Raw genomic sequence first — 10,916 nt, 5'->3', positions numbered from 1 at the left:
GCATTTTTACAAGTTTAGTCCCCATTAAAATAAACGATTAATGCCTCAAAACGACTTGGCTGTAACTCAACACTGTTTCTTCCCCTAGAATGTGGAGATGTATGAACTCACTGCAACTGAAGCACACCAGCTCACCTTCTCAAACCAGCTGTTTTTGATGTTATCAGCCCATTAAATGGTCATCATCACAGATTATTCCCATATGGAGCAGTGTAGGTTTCTCCTCCACCTTCTAGTAGGCTCAGTAGACTGTTATCACCCATTTAATGGAGCTTAATCTCCTCTTTTAATGGAGATATAGTCATAACACAGCAAGTTGGGTCCACTTCCCATCTTGAACCATGAATATATTTGGGTTTTTTAAGCCGCTGTCTCTATTTCCATTTTATTTAAGTTTAGGCAACAGAACAACTCAGGTGGAGAAAAGGATCACGGTTTGGCTTAGAATACACTCGTGCTGTATTTTTAACCTTTCCAGGTGACACGTCCACCAGTGATTTACATTCACTTATTCACCACAAGAGGTCGCCAATGTCATCGGGGTTCCTTATGGTGGCCAACAGGGGCAAAGGATGTGCATAAACACAAACGAGCTGCATATACATGAATGCGTTGCATAGACAGAAATGCACTGCAAAAACAAAACGCTTGCATATCCACTCACACAATGGAAGCGCTCCAGGCCTCTAGGGGCAGTAGTGAGCTTTTCACCTGAGAGGCAGACAAATAACGTCAGTTGAGGGAAAAGCCAACCCAGTCTCACGGCAATTCGTGAAATAGTCACAAAACCTGATCTATTGTTTCGTGTGCTGGGACACAATTTGCCCAACTTTTTCATGTTCCCCAGCTCGTCGAGGCTGGCTACATTAGCTATTAGCCTAGCCTAGCTGCTGCTTCTTCTTCTATTGATTTCGCAGTTGGCATCCAACCTACTGTAGCACAAAAACATTACAGACCCTGTAGGACTGATCTCTTCCGGGTCTTCGGCGAGGCTGCACGCTGATGCTAACAGGGTTGCCTTAGCAACGAGTGTAAATTTCCCACAAACACTGCCGGTGTAATAAAAACACAAAAAATGCCACAATAGGATGCACTCTTTTACACTTTACACTTGCTGTGATCACAGTACGTCTTCCGGTTGCCGTTTTCCTGCATGTGTCCCTCTTTTCAGACCAGACTAGCGTTCGTCAGTGTGAGCGCACACATCTGAATAGGGATCCCCGTAGTTATTAGTATGGACGGGCCATAACAGTAAAACTGGTAAATGCCTGACTGTCAGAAGAAAAGAACGACAAAAGCATCAAAGCATATACGCTGTCGAATGTGGAAAAAAACGTGTCCCAGACACGAAAGATAATTCCAATTGAAATGTATTGGATTGAAATTTGTGCCGGCGAACACGAAAAAGTTGGGTAAATCATGTCCCAGGACACGAAACAGTAGATTAAGTTTCGCGACAATTTTACAAATTGCCGTGAGACTGGGTTGGCTTTTCCCTCAACTAACGTTACTTGTCTCGCTCACCGTTGTCTGCCTCTCAGGTGAAAAGCTCACTACTGCCCCTAGAGGCCTGGGGTACCTATGCAGCTCATTTGTGTATATGCACGTCATTTGCCCCAGTCGGCCACCGCATTTCTTTTTTGTTTATAAGTTATTNCTGTCGATGTTTTCAGAGTTAAAGGCCCTAAAAGTGCATAAAAGTGATTTAAAATTGTGCACTTTTTAGGATTGAGTACAGCACACAGACACGTTAAGTTTTAAAAATGAAAAAAAAACCCAAAACAAACCTGAGTTCTGTTAAAAACTGCAACCAAATTATACATAATACGTAAAAGTTGTTCAACATTGTGCACTTTTAGTATTTCTGAGCTTCATAACTTCATAAGTACAACAGACAGACACATTCAAGTTTGTTTTTTTTTAAATTGAGGAAAAAAAAACATCAGATTTCTGTTAAAAGCTGCAACTAAATCAATTTTACATCCACTCCAGGAGTCACAGTCTAAAGACAAAATCTTATTTTTGTTCAGCACAAAATGTCGTTTATGACTCTACGTCATAGAAGTTAAACTACCTCCTCAGATTTAGCTGATTTCATGTGTACAATAAGTTTGTTGTATCTAATGAAGCCGTGCAAAATTTTATCTTTATTAAAGACCATTAAAATACATAAAAGTGGTTCAAAAATGTGCACTTTTTAGTATTTCTGAGCCTCATAACTTCATTAGTACAACAGATAGACACATTAAAATTTTAAAAATGAAAAAAATAAACATCTGATTTCTGTTGAAAGCTGCAGCCAAATCAAGATGTACTGCTAAATTTCCATTTCTGTGCACTTTGAAGGCCTTTAACTGTGAAAATATTTGTAGTATGAAGGTCAAATTTTGCACAGCGCGATTAAACATACTAACGTTATTGTACAAAAACAGTCAGCTGATTCTGAAGAGGTTGGGCATTGATTTTTTGTGCACAGGCCTTAATAAATAACGATGCAGCATTATTTATAACAGCAGTAATCTCATGTCCTGACGTCTCTAAACTGAGCACGTGTTGAACTGATGTGTTTGTTGATGATTTTGAATGATTTTGTTTGTCTTGATCCGAGCTGGAAAGCAGCTCAAGCCGTGACCTTAAATACCATTTAGAGTTTTGTTAGCTCTCAACGGGACATATTGTAGTTTGCGTTCCACAGTCAGGTCACAGATTCAGAATATTATGACAAAAAGTCCCTTTTCATGTATTGATCAAAGCCATAAAACTCATCTATGTGCATCAAAACCACATACTTTTATTAATTACATTTCTCAGGTGGTCAAGGTGTCCTGACAACGAGATAGCGTGTGATAAATGAGGAGATGGGAGTGAGGCTGGAATCCAGGGATCTGTGAAGCTCAAGGTTGTTCAGCTCGGCCTTCTGGAGCTGCTACTGACCTGATTTTTATATTTATTTTCATGTAGAAACTTTAAAGGCCTTCTCTAGTTGTCGATTTGACCCCTAAAAACTGCATTTTTACAAGTTTAGTCCCCATTAAAATAAACGATTAATGCCTCAAAATGACTTGGATGTAGCTCAACACTGTTTCTTCCCCTAGAATGTGGAGATGTATGAACTCACTGCAACTGAAGCACACCAGCTCACCTTCTCAAACCAGCTGTTTTTGATGTTATCAGCCCAGTAAATGGTCATCATCACAGATTATTCCCATATGGAGCAGTGTAGGTTTCTCCTCCACCTTCTAGTAGGCTCAGTAGACTGTTATCACCCATTTAATGGAGCTAAATCTCCTCTTTTAATGGAGATATAGTCATAACACAGCAAGTTGGGTCCACTTCCCATCTTGAACCATGAATATATTTGGGTTTTTTAAGCCGCTGTCTCTATTTCCATTTTATTTAAGTTTAGGCAACAGAACAACTCAGGTGGAGAAAAGGATCACGGTTTGGCTTAGAATACACTCGTGCTGTATTTTTAACCTTTCCAGGTGACACGTCCACCAGTGATTTACATTCACTTATTCACCACAAGAGGTCGCCAATGTCATCAGGGTTCCTTATGGTGGCCAACAGGGGCAAACATCGTGCATAAACACAAACAAGCTGCATATACATGAATGCGTTGCATAAACAGAAATGCACTGCAAAAACAAAACGCTGCACAATGGAAGTGCTCCAGGCCTCTAGGGGCAGTAGTGAGCTTTTCACCTGAGAGGCAGACAAGCAACGTTAGTTGAGGGAAAAGCCAACCCAGTCTCACGGCAATTCGTAAAATAGTCACGAAACCTAATCTATTGTTTCGTTTCCTGGGACACAATTTGCCCAACTTTTTCATGTTCCCCAGCTCATCAAGGCTGGCTACATTAGCTATTAGCCTAGCCTAGCTGCTTCTTCTTCTTCCATTGATTTCGCAGTTGGCATCCAACGTTCAGGTGCATTACTGCCACCTACTGTAGCACAAAAACATTACAGACCCTGTAAGACTGATCTCTTCCGGGTCTTCGGCGAGGCTGCACGCTGATGCTAACAGGGTTGCCTTAGCAATGAGTGTAAATTTACCCCAAACACTGCCGGTGTAATAAAAACACAAAAAAATGCCACAATAGGATGTACTCTTTTACACTTTACACTTGCTGTGATCACAGTACATCTTCCGGTTGCCGTTTTCCTGAATGTGTCCCTCTTCTCAGACCAGACTAACGTTGGTCAGTGTGAGCACACACATCTGAATAGTGATCCCTGTAGTTATTAGTATGGACAGGCCATAACAGTAAAACTGGTAAATGCCTGACTGTCAGAAGAAAAGAACGTCAAAAGCATCAAAGCATATACGCTGTCTAATGTGGAAAAAAATGTGTCCCAGACATGAAACATAATTCCAATTGAAATGTATTGGTTTGAAATTTGTGCTGGCGAACTCAAAAAAGTTGGGCAAAACAGTAGATTAAGTTTCGTGACAGTTTTACAAATTGCCATGAGACTGGGTTGGCTTTTCCCTCAACTAAGGTTACTCGTCTTGCTCACTGTTGTCTGCCTCTCAGGTGAAAAGCTCACTACTGCTCCTAGAGGCCTGGGGTACCTTCTTTATGCAACGCATTCATGTATATGCAGCTCATTTGTGTATATGCACGTCGTTTGCCCCAGTCGGCCACCGCATTTCTTTTTTGTTTATCAGTTATTGAACTATATGATTACTGTGTTTACTAAAAGGTAGAGGACGCTGATGTGCAATGATAAGGGGGCGACTGTGGTTCAGGTGGTAGAGTGGTTGTCCTCTGATCGCAAGGGTGGTGATTCAATCTCCTGCCCCTCCACATTTGAAGTGTCCTTGGCAAGACAAACACTCCCTGCTCCCAATGGCAGGCAGCAACTTGCATGGCAGCTCTGTTGCCATTGGTGTATGAATGTGTGAATGAGAAAACAATGTAAAGTGCTTTGAGTACCACTAAGCTGGAGAGGCATTATGTAAGTGCAGATCATTTACCATTTACCACAACAGCTGTTGAATGGGCTGATGATGTTTGCATCAAGCACTCAGATACTGTAAGATGACTCAACACTGCACAATACAATTGTAATATTAGAATAAGTAAGCCACAGAAACCAATTCTGATGAAGAATAATGACACATTCATGACATGTGATGTCAGCTGAGATCAAGAAGGGATCCAAGTACAGACACAAACCCAGCTGGCAGGTTGTTCATAAAAGCTTTAATAAGAAGAGGTATATATATTTTTATTCTTGGAGATTATAGAAGAACAAACAAAAGGTGATCGATCAGGGAGAAATAAGTCCATAGTAAGAAGATAATCCCCAAAAAACAAAGTCCAAAAATTCCAATCGGTTGGCAGGCAGGTGAACAGAATTCAGAAAACTAAATGCACAAACCAGAATCTGATGAGGAAAACCCAGCAGGTAACAGATCGGTGGACAGAAGTGAAGCAGATGGGATAAGAACAAACCAACAAAAGACAGCGAAAGAGAAAATATTAAATATATTTACACAAAGAAGAGATCAGGGAGACACAGGAGAAACTAATGAGGGTCATCAAAAGAGGAGGGAAAACAGGGAAAAAGGGAGGAAGTAAGACAGATAGACATGCACAAGGACATGGACCTTTTCAAAATGAAACAGGAAACGACACATACCCAGACTACCACACCATCTAGTACATGAGAAAAAGATTTAGTATGCTCCAATGCATATTATGTTGAATGTAGTATACCAAAAATACCCTGTCCTACTACATCCGGTTGGATCTTGTAAATCTGCACAGTTACGTCACATATATCCAATGTCAACAGCTCATTTTGCGCTACAGACTACAGCAGTCAAAGTTTAAGGCACATTGTTATAACAAAGTAGTACATCACAGTTGTACACATACTGCATGAAACAGCGCCTTGTAGGAGAAGTTGTACTATGTACTTCAAGTAAATGGAAAAAGGTTGATTGCAAAACAGCTCATGATGTGAAATGACCAATAAGCACAGTTTTCTACAACGAAGAAGATCAACGACAAGAACAATAACTCACATTAGTAGTAGAACTTACTAATCAATTCTAAAGTATAGAAGGATCAGAGAGGAACATAACACGATACAAAAGGAAATAAAGTCAAGTAACATGTCAGTATTGTCACACTACAGGTATTTTAAACACCAGAGAAGATCGGAATAGAAAAGATGAGGTGTAAAGCTGAACCAATTCCGAGAATAAAATTGCGCTGAATCCCCTGAGAACTACTCCCACTCCGGTGTCATCACTATGAACCTCTTATACCGTCATTTCCAACCTTTTTGCCTCCTGTTCCCTCTGAGATCCGTCGAACTGTGAGCTCTCACTACACCAAAGAATAAATGTCTCATTTGATGGAATTGTTCTTGTTATTTCACCCATAAAATAATGAATTCAAGGAGGGAAAAATGTGCAGAATTTTGTGGTTTTTTTGTTTCTTTAATCATGTTGTGACTCCGAGAGAGGCCCCCGACCCTCAGGTTGGACACGCTGCTCATACTGATAGTATGAATAATAATTATGAAACCCATCTTTCCTCATCTGGACACATACTGGGACAAGAGAGGTAAAAGAGGATCAAATATCTTCATGATGAGACAAACAAAATTTAAAGTCCAACACTAATAATAACTACATTACTTTTAGTTTTAGCAGATATTTCAGTTTTTATTTAGAGGAGGTTGCTTTCGTTTAATTACAGGTGCTATTTTTTTCTTGAACATTTTTGTCTTTTGTCTATTTCTGACTATAATGTCGCAGCTTACCGACAAGTGAATTAATTTCTACTTGAAGCGTTTGTGAGAGTTTCTTCCTCAGCTGAGGGACGAGCGCAGCATGTGATATCAGGATCACCTGCAAAAGCACGAACCTTCTCATTACCGATTGCACATCGTGTTCTCCTTCCTCCCTTTGTCAGGGGACTCTCTGAGGTGCAAATGCTGGGACTTTAGGTTTGACTCAGAGACCGGTTGGGTTTTTGAATATTAATACACGAAAAGTCAGCGTGAACAAAAGGGGACACCTCCGGTCAGAGCAGCAGACTAATGTGGGAAACTTTCGAGGGAATAAATTAGTGTAAATGTCTCCATTGGATGTCGACTTAACAAGCAGGCAAAATGGTTTGGGCCTGAGCTTTCTGGATGGCAGCGACTTATTAATATTGATGGGTTCACATGAACAAGACTCGAGCTGTTAGAACACCACCGACCACAACTGAAATGGCAGCATGAAGGTTGATTACTCTGTCGTAGACGTATCAAGGCTTCAGTATTTTATTTGGGTGAAAGCAGCAAAAGAACATTCCCAACTTCCTGTTTTAGAATCCTACTTTAGTAAAAAATGTAATAAAATCTGCAAGTATGTTCTGCAAATGTGCATAAAGCGTAAAAGGTTCAATTAGTCTGGTACTGTTGTAGATTATCATATCAATATTGATGCAGTAGCCTTTTGTAGCTGGTCTAATTGGAGCCAGTTTAAAGAACTTTCTGCAACTAGTTTTAGGTTTCCAATCAAGAAGTTGGACCACCAGTCTGAGAACGAATGAGATGTTAAATCCCTTAAACCCTAAACTGTTTATTTAACCCTGTAAAACCAAGTGGATCATATCTGATACATGAATTTTTGAGACCTCTACTTCATCAGTGTCATGTTTTTTTTATTTTAAAAACCCGATGTATAAAATCAGACACATGCAGAGCACAGATAGTCCACCATGGATCAGTAATTCCAACACTGCACAATGAATGGGAAGCAAGAAATGGACAGACCCTGTGCAAATTGTGCAAAAAAGAGTTTTAAGGAAAAAAAGTCTTTAAATGTTCACTATAATCAGTATAATTGCATTTTAATTTGCAGTAATCTGGGAATCGTCAGCCAAAACGTATTTGAATTGAACACTTATTCAGTCATGTATTGTTATTTGGGGCTGCAAGGTGGATCAGTGGTTAGCACCGTTGCCTCGCAGCAAGAAGGTCGCCGGTTCGCATCCCGGTGAGGACACCCGGGATATTTCTGGTGGAGTCTCCATGTTCTCCCCGTTCAGTGTGGGTTCTCTCCAGGTTCCTCCCACACAGTCCAAAAGCATGTTGAGGTTAATTGGTGATTCTAAATTGTCTGTAGGTGTGAATGTGAGCGGTGTGTAGATAAAGCATGGATGGATAATTACAACGCCTCTAATTAATTAGATTTTATTTTAGATTGGGTACCACCAATACTTTTAATTTTACTTCCACATAATCAAAACTTTAAATTACAGAGTGAAAAAAACATATTTTAACAATGAGTGAATACACATCGGTGCTGTTTTAAAAATCTGTAATCTCACCAGATTGGAGACAAACTGAGCTGCATCCATTTCAATCACAGCTCGATTCGGCGTTCTCCTCAGAAGGTCCTGCAGGAGCTCCAGGGTGGGAAGGGTTAACGACGCTTTCAAATTGATTTACAGTAAACGTATTTTCCAATATTACCACCACCTTGACCAAGTCTATGAAAAACTGAAATGTTTCACCTTTTCAGATATTAGAGTGACCTGCTGTCCTCACCGGAGAGTAAAGAGAGTTTCAGGTTTTCTAGACGGCAGGTGGATCAAATATTGGAATTGCTTGTTTCTTCATTTGACCTCTCTGTTGGCTGCAGTTTTGAGGCAGTTGTGTGAAGTAACTAAGTACATTTACTCCAAAATACTGAGGTACTGCTACTTCTCTTGAATATTTTCTATATTAAGGTACTTTACATTTCCACTTCATCCCCTTCTGGAGGAAAATATCATACATTCCACTCCACTGTGTTTATCTGACAGCTTTAGTCGCCTCTAAAGTGAAGATTTCACACAATAAACAATATAAAAAGCTTTAAAATGCAACACATTGGTAAAGAATAAACCACAGATATCCAAAATTAATGCCTTCTGACAAAAAATCAGTGTGTAATTGAGGTCGCATTACAGATGTTGATGAGCTGTTAATGGCTTCAACAGATAATGATTTTTGTCTGCAAACCTCTCAAGTGGTTTCATTACACCAAACATCAAAACAGATTTTTGGGTGTGAGAGATTTGTTTTGTCTTCTTTTTTCCCCTCAGTAATCATGTTTGGCGCTCTCACATGTATCTTCAGTCCCTATAAATAAAATCACTGTGCTGTCGAGGTCATATTTCAGATGGTTAAAGCTCCACAAAATAGTGATTTTTCTTTTTAAAAGTGGTTTCATTTGAATTTTAAAACCCTCAAATATCTCAAAAATCAAAGATTTGTATCTTGTTTCTCCCTTTAATCATGTTTGGAGTCCTCAGGTTCATCTTCTGTCCCTGAATATAAACTAAAGTAGTTCAAATCTGCAGCAGCTGCAACAGAAACCTGCTGCTGAAACGCTGATGTTTCATTATCAATAATATTACAATAATATATGATGTCAAAGGGATTTTAACTACATTCTGCTTTAGTGCAGATTTCTTATTGTATTTCGCTGTACTGTTACTTCTACTTCAGTAAAAGATCTGAATGCTTCCTCCATGTCTATCAGTCCTGATCTTCTACACTTCAGCTACTCAGCAGAACGTCGTGGCGCTTTTCTACCTCCCAGACAGATCCTGCGGTTTGACCTCCCCGCTGGAGGAACCTCTTTAAATTTCTTGACACTAAAACACAGATTTAGATGTAAATCGCTGATTGTGCTGCTTTGGAACACAGAGGTTCTTTTGTTCAAAGGTTTGAGGTTTTTGCTCGGAGGCACCAGATTAAATGGGCAGAACATAAAAGAGGATCAAACTGGTCTCAGATCAGTGCTGCAGACAGGAACCAGAGACAATGATCGGGACACGTTTTAGTCATATATGCTTTGTTTTTCTGTTCAAAGCAAAAGAGCCTGACAAGAGAAACTAAACTGTGGGAGTTTTATGTGCTAACCAGTCCTCCTTACACATTTGTCTTCAAGTATTTCCTTTGTGTCACCAACCAGTCTATGTATTTAGACTTTATTGTAAAAAGAAATCTATACAAGAACATGACAAAACTGTAAGTGGAATACTGTAACATTCAAAAACCAGTTATAATGGGTAATTCTATGGTCATGCATTGCTAAAGAACACAAAAAAAATTCGCGTTTTTGCAGATTTTTATGCATTATGTTCAAATCTGTGTAGTATTTTTTACAGTCAACCCGTAAATTAACACTTTTCTTGTCGTTTTACTGGATATTATCTGTAATGTACCAGATTTAACAGGTGAAATGAGTAAAACAAGAGTTTGAAAAATCAAAATCAGTGAGTGGTTACAGCAAAAACACAAAACCCAGAGAGCTCCAGATATCTGATTTCATTTTACCATTTTTATAGCAGAAGACATAATACAAAACCACAAGTACAATCTGTCTTGAACGCCACTGAGAGGCATCTGAGCCGACACTCATATTTGGGAGTAAAAAGTAGAAGAAGTTTGATTTAAAAGTCTTCCAGTTGCTCTTTTATGTCGATCACATACAACCAGACTTTGGGCTCCTGCAGCATAAACTGTGCAGCTACACAAGTTGTGTGGGTTCATTTCATGTCATGAAACTGCATGAAATGGATCTAATGAGGCACAAATGTGCATCAGACTGTTTGGTGACAGTCTGGGCACAAGTCAGACTGTGATGATCAATCATTGGACGACCATCTGTACCTACAGGACGTTCAACCAGGAGGTCAGGGTTCTCGTCCTGTCTGGGACTATTATTCTGAAGGCCAATTTATGCTTTCAGCTTCCACGTGTCTTGAAGAGTCCACAAGGATGTGCTTGAGGTAAATTTCATCAGACATTACATTCTGGAGACTTCAGTCCAAAATTTGTCACTGGAGGACCATGTTTGACATCATCCACTCGTCATTCTCTGCTCTCTATAGGATCTCCTTTATCGTGAC

The sequence above is a fragment of the Stegastes partitus genome, unplaced genomic scaffold, assembly GCF_000690725.1.
Source record: "Stegastes partitus isolate 25-593 unplaced genomic scaffold, Stegastes_partitus-1.0.2 Scaffold291, whole genome shotgun sequence".
In the NCBI taxonomy this organism is placed as follows: Eukaryota; Metazoa; Chordata; class Actinopteri; family Pomacentridae; genus Stegastes; species Stegastes partitus.
Note: the sequence above shows the minus strand (reverse complement) of the source record.